This window comes from Leucoraja erinacea, chromosome 23 (assembly GCF_028641065.1).
Source record: "Leucoraja erinacea ecotype New England chromosome 23, Leri_hhj_1, whole genome shotgun sequence".
Classification (NCBI taxonomy): Eukaryota; Metazoa; Chordata; class Chondrichthyes; order Rajiformes; family Rajidae; genus Leucoraja; species Leucoraja erinaceus.
In genome coordinates this window covers 5,009,054-5,027,385 of record NC_073399.1, presented here as the reverse complement: position 1 = coordinate 5,027,385, position 18,332 = coordinate 5,009,054, and the positions used below count along the sequence as shown (strand labels likewise).

The 18,332-nt window shown below is 40.3% G+C and overlaps 1 protein-coding gene across 2 annotated transcripts in view; it reads right to left on the bottom strand.

Moving 5' to 3' along the window:
• The window catches only part of myocd (myocardin), a 438,360-nt gene that overhangs the window by 381,150 nt on the left and 38,878 nt on the right, over positions 1-18,332 (bottom strand). For both annotated transcript variants that reach the window (XM_055653695.1, XM_055653690.1), the window contains exon 2: positions 2,330-2,395. The gene's annotated coding sequence lies outside the window, so the exon portion shown is untranslated. The remainder of the gene's footprint in view (positions 1-2,329; positions 2,396-18,332) is intronic.

The following is an 18,332-nucleotide window of genomic DNA, read 5'->3' as shown; positions in this document are numbered from 1 at the left end:
TTTTTTTTTTCTGCACAAGAAAAATCCAACGCATTAAAATGAGCCACTAGCTGCATTGTAAAGTTCAACAAAAATAGTCTGCAAAATCAATTAAAATTACTTGGTGTCTTTGCTTTTAGAAGTAACTTAATCGATGTATTAATTGTGTGTTGCTACTCATTTCGTCTTTGCCTTTGTTAATCTATTTCCCAAACTAACAACTACAAACTTTGATGGTCTCATTGTCACTGCTGCTTCTGGGACCTTGCCGAATATAAATTGTCTGCAATATTTTATCTGCATTCGAACAAGATCTAATTTCAAAATATCGTGAGATGGCCTGTGGTGTTCCAAGCTTGTGAAAAATACATTTTTATTTGTTGATACTGCATTAACTGAGATCAGGCCAGCCTTCAGCAGATTCCACCAACTGCAATATACTGCGAGCAATGGGCAATGAGGTGGTGGCAAGATCATAACAGTATACACTCAATGGCTAGACTGCCGAATGCCTGCATAGGATGCACAAATTATCCACAGAAGTACAATATTCATTGAACATAGACACAGAGGAAATGCGTACAGCTGCCCAGCTTCGGCAAGTGAAAAGCGCCTTCCCTCTGAAAGGAAGGTGTGAAAAGCTGTATCTTTCAAAAGGATAAGTTTGCTTCCCAATATATATTTTTCTCAATGCCCCAGAGCATTGCCTTTTGAATCTAAGTGAATAATAACACACTGAGGTCTGCAAAGCTTTCAAAGGACGGACAGGCTTCTCGAATGGATAAATTACAACACCTGTATTGTTTTCCCCTCTCTTGCATCATTTCACACAATGTTAACAATTACAGGGGACAGTTTGACCCTTTGAGCCTGCACTGCACCCGAGATCTTCCGTTGTACAGTGGAACTCGTTGTGGCCCCACCTACAGTAATGTACTGGGGAAATATTAAATCCGTCAGTGCAGCAGTTATCACTATAGCCTTGCAGCTCCAGTTATCTGGCTTCCATCCAGCCTCAATCCTGTTGTGACTGTATCAATTTCCCATGGTTGCTCCAGTTTCTTTGCAAATCCCAACCATGTGCTGTAATTTGCTTTCAGCGTAGGGGGCAGGGAGGAATTGGAAGGAAATTTAATTGAAAGAGGAAAAATTAATGTTAGAATAAGACTGACGGGAATACTGGGAGCCAGCATAAATTTTATGGGCCAATTGGCCTCTTTCTGTATGGCCAGAACTACATGCAACTCTGTGGCCCAAGGACTCAATAAATCTTAATTTGCCATGAAGGGCAAGGTTAGAGATTTTAACATGCATATGTATAACGGAAATTAGTAACACAGTTATTAAAACATGTGTGCCCAAAACGTCAAACACAGAGGCACACAGGAAAATGCTAGCAGTTAGCATTTAGCCTCAGCAGGAGTATCAAGTCCAATTCTGCACATTGAACTTTGGGGTATGAAAGAGAATGAGTCTACGAAAAGGGATTACCATTTAACACCTCAACCTGAGAAACTGCAACTGTTGAGCTAAGAAGGTAAAGCTGAAATAAGGCAGTGTGAAGATTTAGAAGGGTTTAAACAAGTGTGAAAATGTTTCCAAAGGGTGAAGGATCAATAATTAAGAGGGCACATATGTAATGGTGACTGACTGCAGATGGGGAGTGATGAAGAATTCAAACATGCTGCTTGGTAGGTTGCTGGATGCAGATTACATATCGAATTGGAAATATCTGAAAGGGAAAAATTATAGGCATACACGAAAACAAGATGGTGGCACGAGGCCGATCACGGCCCATACAAGTTGACACACACACACAATGGGCCAATTGGACTATCGCTGCAGTGTGTCATCGTCTATAATAGTTCTAATGGACACCCATAAATCTTCTGATGAAGTAAGGTGGGAAAAAGATATAATAGTGATTATGTGAACAACACATCAGGATTCTGTTCAGCCACTGCACGGAACTGAGAGATTACATCAAAATCAACAAAATGAAGTTCACATTTTCAGACATTGAGGTATCCACATCCTAATATAACAGTCTGGAAAATATAGTTAATCATGCACAGCTATTTTGTGTCACAAATAAAATAAAATGTGTACAATAGAGTTTGTTCCCACACTTTGTGCCCTGCAGCTCTGATTTCATTGGCAATGGTTCACTGATGCACGAAAATGGCATTAATTTGCCAACTCTGATCATAACGTTAACTGCTACAAGTGTGGCACCGTCAACTACATTCGGAACAGTGAAGTAAACCACACAATTGTTTAGTTTCTGCCTGTATGTAATAAATGCATGCAGTTCCATGAGATGGTTATAACCTGCAATCATTCATCTTACCAGCATTGGACTTTAAAGACGGGTTTTGAACCAAAGCTTCTGCAAGACGGATCTTTGCCCATGAAACTGCAAAACATTTGAAGCACAAAATCAATTCTAACATTCTAAAATTGTTTTTGTTTTTTTTTAAATCAAAAGTATCCATTTATATTTCCATCAACCTGCTTCAACACAGACATCTTAGAAATAAAATGCAACAAAATGTTCTCAAAATTTGAACATAAATTTGTTTTATTCATTTCTGAAGTTTTTCCTTCAGATTTCACTCAAGTTGGTGGTAAAAAAAAGTAGCTGTAATGTTCATGACCGTTGGAAGAGAAAGCACGGTTCTACATTCTCCACTTCGTAATGATGCCACAAATCAGCACCTCAGTTTGCTTTATAAAGTGAGGTATTTGATTTTTATTGTGCCATGCTGCTGAACAAAACCAAAGGACTCAGGTCGAGGAAGGGTTAAGCCCCAGTCCCACTGTACAAGGTAATTCACTAGTTCTCCTGAGTTTTCCCCCGATTCGGACTCGGAGAATGTCCGTAGCGGGTCCGTAGGAGTTCGGGTAGCGGCTCGTACGAGTAAAAAGTACCGATTTTTTCATCGCAAGTATTTTTTTTACTCGTGGACATTTTTTACATGGATGAAAAACGTCATGAGTTTACCGGATGTCCCGAGTACCTACCGTTAGCATTACGAGCCGCTACGAGACGTCCTCGAACTCCTACAGACATTCTCTGAGTTTGAAGACTGCAGAAAGTGTAACACCAAGACCAAAGTTGACATCATGGCATCTGCAAAAATTACTTTTCCCTCAGACGTGAACACACTAGTGGCAATTTCTGCCTAATAGAAAAGGATGGAGTCCTTGAACTGTGAAGATGAGGGTAGAAAAGGGGACTGCTCAGTGAGTCCACATCCGCCTACACTCCCAGCAAGGAATTTGTTGATCTAAACTTCAGTGAAAAAGCTTGAGTAAGGGCACCTTCAAGGAAATCTGCCTCTTGTTGCTGCCACTAAATCAGCCATGTAACTGGATAGAAACCACATTGTGAGTAGCTGTTGAAATAACTATAAACTGAGCGAGTCGTGATCTTCCGAGGTTGAAGGAAATATTTAGAAAAGCTTGACATCTGCACCCAATGCTGCCTAATGGAGGTCTCTGATGGTCTGTATTCAGGAGATAACTAACTACGTCGCAAGATATTGCAGCAAATTGTGGACGCAGCCCAGAAAATAACACAAACCAACCTCCCTTCCATTGACTCCATTTATACCTCATGATGCCTCAATTGTCCATTCAGCAACAGTCCTGCTGATAACCATCACAGCATTCAACGTAGTTCAAGGTAAAAGGAAAGGTCAACATTTCAAATCAAATGCATAAATCCAAACATGCAGTTTTTAGCGTAAATAAAAAAGCTGTTTGCATTCTTTTCGCTCCTGTCTTGGTGGCATCCTCCTTTTTTAACGCAAGTCTAAACCAGTCACCGCAACTGACCTCCGGTGCAGGAGTGCACATAGTGTTCATGAAGGAGGCACAAGTTTCTTCTCCACCAAGTTTACTGGCCTGCAAAATGTGTAGCTTGCTTTGCCAATTTTAGAATGTGATCCAAAATACCCACCAGCACCTCCTGGAGTCACAGTAAACTACCAACAGAGGTACAAGTATGCTAATAATAGTGCAAGATAGCAAGAATGAACTTGGGGCACCCTGCCAAGAAAATATACCATGCATACAGCAATAAACAGGACACTTAAAGACAGGCACGCTGCTTGTATCGAATGTCATGATGCAAGTTAATTTTTAAGGTTAGCCATTTTATTCCATTTGGTTTTGAAGGTTGGGTGGGAATGGAACATAGGACTTCATAACTCAGAGTAAATGGTCAGTTATTGAGAACTTTCCATTGGCATTGCAACATGGGTCTGTTATCTAAAATTACAGATCCTGAACTTGATATAAAATATGAAATTAGAAAGAGAATTTAATAGATTACGTGGTCGGGAAGCGGTTGGCAGTTGAATTTCAGCACATTTAGTGCCAGCCTTTTGAACCATGATAAGATGATTACCTTTCAAATAGAACATGCCAAGAACAATGGATTTTGATAGAAAGTGATCCATTACATAGATTACTGAAATGCAGGATTCTTCCACAATATATCATTTACAAGCTAATTCAAATACCCCTGGCACTCGAAATGTAGTTATTTTATCATATTAATATGCGATATCTCTCTTTTATAAATACGGGCTAGATTATAAATCGAAGGAAGCTTTGTTACATGATTTCTGCATCAACCTTAAGTGCTGCAAGAACTTTGTACTTTTCAATGAGTATATATTCCATTCTTGTACGTTCTAGGCAGAATAGATCCAGTGCGATTAATCTCTCCACTTTCGACAATCCCCCATCGCAGTGAAAAACTTCATAGCTTTTCACCAGACTTTGCACAACCTCTATAATAACAATGTCTCTCCTTGGGTAGAAAGATGTTAACTTGTACACAATATTCCAGTTGCTCCTTCACCTAATTGTATCTAGACATCAAAACATTTGTATTCAAATTTCCGATAAAATATACCAAAACACCAAATGCTTCCTAATTTTTTGATGCATCTTCATGTTAGCTTTCAGTGACTCTGGTGCAAGGTCATCCCAGGTCTATCTGAACAGACATCTTTCAATATTTCATTACTTAGAAAATAATACAACTCGTTTTCCTTCTACCTATGTGGATGACCTGGGGTTTTCCACATTATGTTCTGTCTGCCACGTCCTTGCCATTCATTTGGCCTGAACATACACTGCATCCTACTCACAACAAATATTGCCGTCCAGTCTTTTCAGCGTTTACATTCAGCAAATTTAGACAAATGGGTCACTCTATCGACCACCCCCCCCCCCCCACCTTCACCCCAGCAAGAACTGTAGTTATTTCTCTTCACTTAACCCTAGAATTATGCTTTTTGACAAGAATACCTTATGCATTTCTATTTTGTGACTTTCCAGGATTTAATTTTGTTATGGATTGAATATTATACTTTTATTCTGGGATTATGTAGAGAGCAGCTATTAATACAAATGAGAAGCAGTCCTCAAAACAAAACTATTCACAATGTAACCTCCATCGATACCTCAAGGACATTGTCCTATACCCAACAAACAGCTGGTTTCAGTCTGATTTTACACTATTGTAAATTATGCATGGACATATGTGAATCAGCGCACAATGAAATCCCCTAGACGGGTTCAAGAACGGATTAAGTGGCCATTCTGTTACTTAAAGCATTGACATATTCCTGCCAATCAATATTTGTGGCATTTGTATGTCCAGAGAGATATTGCATATTAATATGATAAAATAACTACATTTCGAGTGCCGGGGGTATTTGCTCAAAAGTCATCAAACATCCACAGAGATGCTTAAATAGTCAAAGAAGTCTAGTCAGTTGAGATATGCTCCCATTGTAAATATGTAATCCTATTAAGTTACTTGTCTTCACCCAAAACGGATAATTAAACTATACAAGGTACCACTGCATTTTGTGTTCGAGTAATGGAAATTTGTCTTTGCAGAAGTCACAAATTATAACCAAAAGTTATTACCAAAGAATTTTAAAAAAAATGCTCATTTGGAATGTGTGTGTGAGAAAGCTAAACACAAAATGTGAAAGAAACAAAACATTTTTCCAATTCTTGTCACATTAGTTCATGTTACGGAACATCACAATACAGACCATTCAAGGAATGCAGCTCCTTTGTGCAAGTACTGTAATTGTAACAATTGAAACTAAATGTAATCGCCTGCTGTTTCTATTGCGATTAAACAGTTTAAGATCTGTGTATTTTGTGTTCAGCAAGATTCTCCAGGAGAGAGATCCTTCCAGAATGCATGTTTGTCGTGCTGCATATTGGCCTTTACAATTCCAGGCTTCCTCAGGCTCAGTCTATAACCCATCACCTGGATTGTGTGCATCACTAATCTGATCTATAGAAGCATAGATTTGTGATTGTTGGTGTGCTTCCTGAGAAGCAAAAAAAGGGTCCAAAAATAAATTGATCAGAAAAGCCCCATAACTGCTGAATGTGAAATGCCCTGGAATTATGTACATGAACCGTCTAGTTATATACAGCCTTGCTCATAGAGAGGAATGTTTGGGAGAGCAGGATAGATTTGTTAGCTGCTGTAGACATCTTCTGCCATATGGTAACCCAATTCATGGCAAAATCTGAGTGGTTAAGTTAAACGCCCTAGTTTGACTACATGTTATCATCAGTTGGAATGCTCTCAGTTTTATTGAAATGTATTGCCGGGCATGTCCAACTGTTATGAATAAATCTCATTAGAGACAGAGACAGAGACAGAGACAGAGACAGAGACAGAGAGACAGAGACAGAGACAGAGGCAGAGACAGAGGCAGAGGCAGAGGCAGAGGCAGAGGCAGAGGCAGAGGCAGAGGCAGAGGCAGAGGCAGAGGCAGAGGCAGAGGCAGAGGCAGAGGCAGAGGCAGAGGCAGACAGAGGCAGAGAGAGACACACACACACACACACACACACACACACACTATCAGTTTGAAGAAGCTTCGAACCAAAACGTCACCTATCTATGTTCTCCAGAAATGCTGGCTGAGTCACACCAGCACTTTGTGTCCTCGGGACAGAATCTGGTCACAAGCTATAGAGGATCTAGAGATTCTCTATCAATGCTTCAACACATACATGAGATACTGGTAAAGTTTACAAATATTGTGTTCACACTAGCTCAATGCATTCAATGCTCATTTTGGACAGAAGGGCAATGGATTGATGTAACCTGGCCCGTCTCCCTCAGTGGCATCTGTTCTGTGATTATCATTGCAGAACATTTTTCAACTGTCCCTGATGGAGTACCGGCCATATCCTCAGGAACTGAGTGGACCACTGGCAGGGGTATTGGTGAACAACCTCCCACCTGCTTCAACAAAACCACTATCATCCCAGAACCAAGTGATAAACAATCTAGTATGACTTCTAGCGTGTCCTGGTCCAATCTCATCAATGCCTCGACTTAGAGTCACAGAATCATTGATTAATACAGTGTAGAAACAGGCCCTTCGGCCCAACTCGCCAATAATGTCCCAGCTACCCTAGTCCCACTTGCCTGCGCTTGGTCCATAACCCTCAAAACCTGTCCTATCCATGAACCTGTCCAACTGCTTCTGAACTCCTCTACCTCCTCTGAAGACTAAAGGAAATGAAGCATGTCTCAGTTGACTCTTACCAACTTCTATAGATGCACCATGCTTAGTGAAAGCATCGCATTGGGACACAATTGCTCAATAATTTGCTTACATTAAATTTGAACCATTTATTTGCTTTGCTTATGCATACTTGTGATGTGGGTGGGATGCAAGAAACTGACTGGAAGTGTTTATGGTGTCAGTAATGTAAAGCATCTGGGAGCCCTCAGCATTGCAACCCTGATCTGATTGATAATATTGATAATATTTCTCAAGTGGAGGCTATTTCTATTAACTTTACAAACAAGTCCCATAAATCAGCTTGTGTTTAAACCCCCCCACCCACAAGTTACCAGAAGGAAGAATCATTGCCATAATGCATCCACCGAAATGTATACATTAAAAAAAATTAAATGTTAATTATGCAATAACTCATGCTGATATGGTGAACAGATGAGATGTTTCCTCATTCAGATACATTAAATAACTCTTTCAAAAGTATTGCATTCAGGACCGGCACAGAGCAAAGGATCAATCTCACCTATCATCAATACAAGTTGAGTTATTTTTCAGTAAGAACATTTGCTGAAGATTCTAAGAATTTTGTGGATAGGGCAGAACACTTTGAAACTGGGGAGAAGCAGTGTATGTATGTATATATATATACACATAAAGCTGGAGAAACTCAGCGGGACAGGCAGCATCTCTGGAGAGAAGGGATGGGTGACATTTCTTCAGACCGTTTAGTTTAGTTTCAACATGCAGCGCGGAAACAGGCCCTTTGGCCGACCAAGTCCGCACCGACCAACGATACCCGCACACTAACACTACACTGCACACTAGGGATAATTTCACATTTATACCAAGCCAATTAACCTACAAGCCTGTACGCCTTTGGAGTGTGGGAGGAAACTGAAGAAAACCTACGTGGGTCACGGGGAGAACGTACAAACCAAAGATACCAGATATGATCTTTGGTACAAATTCTGTACAGACAAACCCCCTTAGTCAGGATCGAACCCGGGTCCAAGGCAGTAGCTCTCCCGTTACGCCACCATGCTGCCCCATTGATATTATGGCACATTAATAGTGATGAAAACAAACCTTTTTGCCCAACTCATCCATGCTGGCTAAGTGCCTGTCCAAGCTAGTCCCATTTGCCTGCACTTGACCCTTATCCCTCAAAACCTTTCCCATCCACATACCTGTCTAAATATCAGCTTATATGGTCACTTAAAACAATAGTTGGAGTTACATTTCCATGACCACTATACTGTGGTAAAGTAAGCATAAATATTATAAAGCAATTTTTCAACAGGTTCTTCACACCTTCTACCATTGCCTTGCGGCATATCTATCAGTAGGGATTGAATGGATTACCTGCATTTGACAGTCAGTTGTACATTCCTGTCAAATTGCATTTGAGAGACTAGATTTCTCAGGGTTTGGGCATTTATTTTACATATTTTACATAAATTACACAATTTAGAACATCCTGGCAATACTGCATGTATTACACTTAGAATTTATGTAATATGATTCAATGGAGTTTATATTCGACCATGTTGCTCTTTAAAGGCAGAGGTCATTGAAAATCTAAGCCAGGATTTCTCCTTTGAGGTAATGTGAGTGGTGATAAATACAAGTATCGATGCACAGCTGGTTTTCACTTTGGTCATATTTCACATCAGTGCAAAAACAAATATACAAACAAAATTTCTAATTCAGACTAGAAATTTATAGTAGGGTTAAGGGCAGAACACAGTCAGAGGCAATAATGCACAGCTGATTTCCAGAATTATCACTTTTGACACGCGTTAAGAGTCTGTTACTCAAAAATGTGACTGTCGGTAACTCAATGCATGACACATGCTTCAGTGTATCAAGGCACTAAGACAGTGTTTACAACTTGGTCAGGCAAGGAGGATTCCATGATCAACCCAAAGAATAATGGCCATATGAAACTTAAACAAAAAACATATGGCAGATCAGAAGATTGGACAGCATATGAAAACACACAATGAATGGCCGACAAAATAGTAATGAAGGAAAAATTAGAACATGAGATAAAACTAACCAGAAATGGAACAAAATTGTTGCAAAGGTTTCAAGAGATATTTAGAAAGTAGTTTACAATTTCACACCGTGCGATCAATAATGGGAGATTGAGACGACAAATGTATTAAAGAGATATTTTGCATCAGCCTTCACCCTAAAGTATGCAAGTAGCATTACAGGGATAGCTGTATGTCTAGTTTAGAGATTCAGTACGGAAACAGGCCATTTGGCCCACTGAGTCCATGCCGACCTGCAATCCCCACACACTAGCATTATCAACACACTAGGGACAATTTACATTTACGCCAAGCCAATTAACCTACAAATCTGCACGTCTTTGGAGTGTGGGAGGAAACCGAAGATCTCAGAGAAAACCCACATGGTCACGGGGAGGACATACAAACTACGTGCAGACAGCACCCATAGTCGGGATCGAACCCGAGTCCCTGGTGCTGTAAGGCAGCAATTCTACCGCTACACCACCATGCTGCCCTGCAATTGGAAATAATGGACAGACTCTGGAAAAATCAATTACCAGGGTATTGGTCCTGGTGTAGCGGGGACTCCAGGAGTCCAGCCAAGAATGAGGAGAAAACAATTAAGTGAACAAAACGGTGTTCATTACTGCACTGTGCAGCTGCCAACTCCAACCCCATGACCCGACCTTAAATACCCCGGGTCAGACCCCATGACCAAATGCCTCCCACTGTGAGACGCTCAACTCTTCCCTCCTGAGTCGAGGGTTCGCTACCCGTGGCTAGCTACCTGGTACCGCCACACTGAGAATAATATTGGAATTACTGGTTTCCCATGGACTAAGTTGTTAAGAATCTGGTGAGATACTTGATGAGATGATTTTAAGTTTCCAAAATTCCCCAGATTCAGGGAATGTTCCTTTAAAATTAAAACTAGTAAACAATGATGCAGGCAGTAAGTGGGGAACTACAGGCCAATTAATTTAACATCTGCCATTGGGAAAATGTTTGAAGTAATTATTAAAGATATTACAGCTGGGCAATTAGAAATATTAATCAGGAAAAATCAGCATAAAGTCCTTTGAAGATGTAACATGTGTGGTGGAAAATGTCAAACATGCAGATGTACTCGGCTTACATTTCCAGAGGCAATGATCAGGCGTCACATCAGAGGTTATTGCAGAAAATAAAGCTCTTGCTGTAGCACAAAACATAGTGCCATAGATGGATGGTTGGTTAGCCAACAGTGTCGATATCAATGGGTCTTTCTCACGGTAGGCAAAATAAGAGTGATGGGTTGTAAGATTTGGTAGTGAAGCCTCAACTTTTCATAAAATATAAAAATTATAAAGATAAGATCATGAAAGGTGCGACAGTTAAATTTGATGATGACACAAAGATACATTGAAAGGTAAGGTATAAAATGAACATGAGGCTCCAGAGAAATTATTATTATTATTAAAGCTTTAATTCAGACACAGGTCCATATACACATCAAACAGTACAAAGAATTACAAAGATACATTAAGAAATTGCATACTAGCCTAAAATATATATAAGCTATTGCACCAATGCCATCTTAGCCTGGAAGTGAATCAATAGCAGCTTTTCAGAGGGCTGACTAAGGCTTCAATTATGTGGTTCTCTGATTTGTCTAGGCGACACATAAAACTAAACATCAGCTGTCTTAAGAGTGCCTCACAGGTTGGCACTCTAGTGGACACAAACAATTGACTGATGAAAGACTGATGGAGTATAAGCAAAGCAAGTAATAGAAAAGTTAATAGGATGTTATAATTTATTTTTCAGTAAATTGAATGTAAAAGGAGGAAGACCATTTTCCATTTATATAGGGCATCGATGAGATCCTATCTGGAGCATTGTGTACAGTATTAATCTCTTTCTTTAAGGAAGGATGCTGATTTATTGGATAGGACACAAAGTTCTGGAGCAACTCAGTGGGTCATGCAGCAGCTCTGGAGGACATGGATCTGTGCTGTTTCAAGTTGAGGCAATTTGGAGAAGGTTTACTCGACTGATAGGTGGAGTGGGTAGGTTGCCTTATGGGAAAAGGTTGGACAGCCCAGACCCGAACCTGCTGGGATTAAAAGATTAGATGAAGTGATTGAAACCTTGATGAATCTTGATAACGTAGGTTTGCAGAGGGTGTTTCATTGTGTGGGAGAAACCAGATCCAGGGATCACTGTTTAAAAGTAAGGAGTCATCCATTTCTGAGATGAGGCAGCAAATATTCTCCTTTGCCTGGTTGTTTCCCCACACTTCCTCTAAACTTGGAATATAGAAACAAGAAACTGCAGGAGCTGGTTAACAAAAAATGACTCAAAGTACTGGAGGAACTCAGTGCATCAGGCAGCATCTCTGGAGAGGTGACATTTTGGTCCAGGATTCTTCTGGTTCCCCCCTCGTCCATATCCACCTATCACTTTCCAGGCCTTGTCCTGTCCAACCTCTCTTTCATCTCCCCCCACCCCCTACCCTACCACAATCAGTCAAAAGAAAAGTCCTGATATGAAACGTCATCTATCCATGCTCTCCAGTGATGCTGCCTGACTCGGTGAGTTAATCCAGCATTTTATCTTTTTTTTTTTCCATTAAACTTATTGAGTTCACTGGAATGTTACTGCCTAACATCTAAAAAATAAAGTAAAAACAAACTATTAATAAAATAACATCTGAGAGCCCTGAAAATCATCTCATGCAGCACCTCCAAAGTTCCTGGCATTCCAGGTTCATGGAGTTTTACTATACTCAATGAAGTTCTGATCACCTTACCAAAGGATGGATATACTTTCCTTGGAGATGTGTTCAATAAAGGTTCACTGCATTCGACTCCTGGAATGAGAGGACAGTCTCAGAAGGTTGAGCATAGGTGGGCCTGTATCCTTCAGTTTGGAAAAATAGAATCACCTCAAGTGAAGCACAAAATGTCAAGATGGCTGCAGCCACGCTCCAGAAGAGAGCATTGTGAACATTACAACATCATAATTAAGAATTATGTATTATCTCAAATAAACGTCTGAAACTATCCTTGCCAGTTCAGATTACCTAGCCAAAGGAAACAATTTCTCAGTATCGACCACGTTAATCTCTCTCCAAATCTGTGCCTCAGTTGGATCATATTGCATTAACGTCAGAGTCAAAGAGCTGCAAAGAATGGGGAGGAGGGTCTTTGACCCAGCTCATCCAAGCCAACCAAGCTGCATCCCAGAGCTAGTCCTAATTTCCAGCATTCAGCCCACATCCCACTCAACAATTACTATCTATGTTTCAATGTTTCTATGTATCCGTGTACCTGTCCAAATGCCTTGTAAATGTTGTAATTGCAGCCACCTCTACCACATCCTCTAGCAGCTCATTCAACATACCCACAACTCACTGTATTAAAAGATTGCCTATCAGATTGCCTTTAAATCTCAACCCTGCATCGTCTCATTTAGACAACCTAATTCTAGGAAAAAAGGCTATGTCCATTCACTTTATTCATGCCCCTCATGATTTTATATACTCCTAGAAGGTCATCTCTCAGCCTCCGATGCACTGGAGAAAAATAAAACAGCCTGTCCAGTCTCTCCTTAAAACTTAAGTCCTCCAGTCCCAGTTAATGTGAAAATTACAACCAAATCAGAGTGGAGTTTTATGATACAAAAATCTTTTTTTAAATATAAAGTTCCATTTTATTATTTAGCCAAAATGTGCCATCGTGCACTTACAGTTATTGAGCATTGACTATTATAATGATTACAATTATAACTATCATAATTAGTTTTGCGAAGAACAAAAGAGAGCATGTGACCAGTGTTAGGTCAACCCTAACCTTACTTGCAACATTCAATGTTCCGGATAATTCAGTGAAAATAAACCGTCTACAAAATAAAGGGAGATTGATTACAGCATCCATAACCAAATTAAAGCAAATAATACACGTACTGATACGGGAATTAATTCCAGTTAAATTTGAGCCGTGAAACCCTACTACAATGCACATGTTGACACTTGCCTCACTTGCATCACACATCTCTTTTTGTGGTGTGCCACAAAGCAAGTGCAGATCAATGCTAAATAAAACTGCTGCACAGCTAAATGCAAAGCACAGGGAATATTGTCGCAGGCACTGTCGTCATTTCTGCAAATCAATTTTTCATTCTGACTTTCACCTTTAACCGCAATTATTTTTAAATCGAAGTGGATTCCCGGAGAACCAAGCAAAGTTAGTTTTGGCTCAAAGAACTCTCCAGATGTGAGATTGGCTGGCACAGTGGCATAGACAGGGTCTAACTCCAGTCCAGACCAGTGTCTGCCAATTTTAAGGTTCTTCGGTAAAATGACTTCAGCTGATCACAATCTATTTGCCAGTGAGGAGACGACAGAATATTAATTTCTTATTGTGAAGAAAGTCCTACATTACACAAAACATCCTGGTGAATCACTTCTGTGATCTTTCTGATGATACCCCATCCTCTGTTTCTCATTCCACAAGGTGTGCCTGAACTGTTGAGTGTTTCCAGCATTTCCTGCTGTTCAAATGGATGGCTGAGTAATGATGTGACTTAGGGTCTCGACATCACACTCAATTGTTCAGGGCTGAGAAAGCAACAAATGAAGTTTCTGCCTCTTCTGCTAACATGCAATGAAATGTTCTGATCATCATACTATTTGTGCCTCCTTTGTTATTAATACTTGTCAATGGTGAAAGACATTAATTCGAGGTTTTGGCAGATTTATTTCAGGGAAATAGACATGAGGATTCAGGATCTAAATATTTTAAGCATGACATAGTCAAGTAGAGAATGCTTCAAAAGGAAAAGCTGAATTCAAATGGCCATTAAGGTTACCATAGCAGTGAAAGACCTGTTGTTAACTGATGAAGAGTTGGCTTCTTGTGAAATCTTGCAAATTAAAATCCTGGGAAAGATGGACCAGTAAACCCAACGTTACTTAGGTAAATTACTGGAGATGATTTGGAGGGAAACAAGATACTTGCATTTGGAAAGTCCTAGTTGATTGAAGATAGTCAATGTGTTTTATGCATGAGAAATTGTGCCTCACAAATTTGAGTAAGTTCCTTGAAGAAGTAACAAAAATGTTACATAGAAACATAGAAATTAGGTGCAGGAGTAGGCCATTCGGCCTTCGAGCCTGCACCGCCATTCAATATGATCATGGCTGATCATCCAACTCAGTATCCCATACCTGCCTTCTCTCCATACCCCCTGATCCCTTTAGCCACAAGGGCCACATCTAACTCCCTCTTAAATATAGCCAATGAACTGGCCTCAATTACCTTCTGTGGCAGAGAATTCCACAGATTCACCACTCTCTGTGTAAAAAAATGATTTTCTCATCTCGATCCTAAAAGACTTCCCTCTTATCCTTAAACTGTGACCACTAGTTTTATTCCCCAACATCGGGAAACATCTCCTGCATCTAGCCTGTCCAACCCCTTAAGAATTTTGTAAGTTTCTATAAGAAGAAGTAACAAAAATTCTTAGCGTGTACAACATAGAGTCTATGCAGTCTTTCTTCATATGAAATCCTGCCCTCCCAGGAATCAGTCTGGTGAACCTTCTCTGTACTCCCTCTATGGCAAGAATGTCTTTCCTCAGATTAGGAGACATGTACGCAATACTCCAGGGTGGTCTCACCATGACCCTGTACAACTGCAGTAGAACCTCCCTGCTCCTATACTCAAATCCTTTTGCTATGAATGCTAACATACCATTCTCTTTCTTCACTGCCTGCTGCACCTGCATGCCTACTTTCAATGACTGGTGTACCATGACACCCAGGTCTCGTTGCATCTCCCCTTTTCCTCATTGGTTGATGAGGGATGGGTTGTAAACATAGTCTATATGGACTTCAACATGGCCTTTGATATGGCTCCATGTGGTTGGTTGCTCTGGAAGGCTCGATCTCATGGAATCCAGGGAGAGCTATTTGAATTTGCTCTTTGGGAGGAAGTTGAGGGTGGTGGTGGAAGATTGCTTTTCAGATGGGATACCCAAGACCAGTGGTATGCCTCAGGGGTCGGAGCCAGCCCAATTGCTTTTTGTCAACTACATCAACAATTTGGATGAGGATGTACAAGATGTGATTCGTAGGTTGGCAGATGCCTTTAAATAGGCGGCATCATAGGCAGTGAAGATGGTTATCAAGAAATACAGTGGGTGCTTAATCAGCAGCACGTGGGCTGAGGAATGGAACAAGGAGGTTAATTCATGAGACGGAAAGTCAGACAAGGGCAGGACCTTCAAAGGGAATGGTAGGACCATGGGGAGCGTTGTAAAGCAGAGGGTTCCAGGACTACATAGTTCACTGAAAATGATATCACAGGTAGATATGTTGCTGAGAAAGGCTTTTGGTACACTGGCCTTCAATCGGGGACTTGAGTATAGAAGTTTGAACATTATGAACATACTGTAGCGAGTCTTTTACCTTACACTTGAATGCAATATTTATGCTTTAAATTGGATTAGCTAGGAGGTTAGGATAAATTAAATTCCTAATTACATTCCACAGTAGAGCCAGGCTCTGATCAACAAGTGCAGCACATGAATGATCTTAGTATATTCATGTATGGAAATCAGATTATAATTAAACACTTGGCCCATGTTGACCAACCTGCACACCTGGTACTACTCCTGACCCCGACTCCAGTTGCATTCCTTCGCTTATTCCTGACCTCGAGTCCAGCCTTACACCTGGCCGCCTATTCTACCCTTATCATAGTTGCTTACCTGCTTAGATTCCGAGTGCTGAACACTCCCATTGTCCCAGCTTTGACTGCACACCTAGTACTATTCCAGACCTTGACACTGGATGCACACTTGGCCTTGCTCCTAGCCCCTCTGCAATGACAATATATCTGGACCACAGATAGAGCCCCATATCTGACCCCCTGGACCTATTACGTTCAAGTCCACAGGTGCTTATCTAATTCGGTAATCTTTTATGGGGCACTTCACAGACCAAATTTTGTATAACAAAATTTGTATAACAAAATTTGTTACATCCATTGGCTTCCTTGTTATCTAACATGCTAGTTACTTTGTCAAAGAAGTCATCAATTGGTTGAACACAATTTCTCATCCATAAAATTATACTCACTCAGCTGTATAGGTATTCTGTTGCCATTTACTTCATTTTCCTAACAAACAGTCCTGAAGTCATTTTCACCCCCAATATTTTCAGTATTTTGCTGTCTTCCTCTCAGCTGAGACTTTTCTGAAATGCAAAGTCCAATAACTATATATTTAAGCTGTATTATTCTATTAAATGTGATCTTGAGAGTACATAATATTTTCTGTGGTATTCATAACACAACAATGATAAAAGGACCTTTGTTTTGATTGCACCTATCAACATGCATACATTATTATATTACAGTTAATATGTACCAAGGGCAAATTTTTGTTCCAATGCTCCCCATTCCTAATTACTTTTACATTAAAGTGATTGAAATCCAAGTTGAGTTTAAATGGCATCTGAAAAATAAAATCTCGGGAATGGATGATATTCATTACATAGTTGGTTAGAGTCAGTATCAACACAATTACTATATTAAACTTTAAATCTTCGGATGTCATGGTTCAAGCTAAAAGTAAAGACAAAAAATAACCTCCTCACACATTCCCTTGCAAGTATCTCTGTCACTCCTTTAAAATAACCCCCTTCTTTGAACAAGCTATTGAACATCTCATCTAAATCAGTTTCCATCTGATTACACTCCTTGACGATGTTCAGCTACATGTTCAATTAATAAAACAACGAGATTGGGGACATTTCTATTCAACCTGTCCAATTATTTTTTTTTGGGGGGGGGGGGGGGGGGGAAATAGTTTCCCTCACTAGAAATAGTCAGTGGGGTAAACAAACATAATAATTGAGTGGCAAATGACAATAGTGCTACCTTCCCAATATTTAACTGAAGGAAATAATGGGTTATCGGGGCTGTATGTTGTGACAGACAGCCTGACACCTTGCATGTCATTTTAATATTACACTTATCCCATCCCCCTGGATATTCTGGATTAATAAATTAAGGTTTTGTCAACTAATTACAAATCAGGCTAATTACAAAACAATAACATTAGCAAACTCCGAAACACGAAGCGCTGAGCATTGGGATCCAGACATCATGAACAACTGGCCTCAGTTCCCTGCTCACATCAGGCAATGCTCTCTGTCTGAACCAGGGGTCACAGAGGGTATTTGAAAGTGGGGAGGCCGAGTGATCACTGATCACTGGCCTTGGGGATACCCGGCGAGGGAGTGGAGCAACTGAGTGGGGGGTGGGTGTGGGAGGAGGGTGTGTCCACTCCCACGGTAGGGACTTTTTGAAATTTGTTGTATTAAAATCATGTGTAGAAGTATGATTTCAATGTTTTTTGTTTGAAGTATTTTTAAGAGGTAACTTTTTAAGGGGTAACTTTTTCCACACAAAGGGTGGTGGGTGTATGGAACAAGCTGCCAGAGGAGGTAGTTGAGGGAGGAACCATCCCAACATTTAAGAAACAGTTAGACTGATACATGAATAGGACAGGTTTAGAGGGATATGGACTAAAAGAAGGTAGTGTAGCTGGGACATGTTGGCGGGTGTGGGCAAGGTGCGCCGAAGGGCCTGTTTTCACACTGTATCACTCTATGACTACATTATACCTCCACCATGCATGAATGCTTCAAAATCAAGTGGTTGCGTTTTATTGCCATATACTCAAGCAGAGAAACATAAAGAAT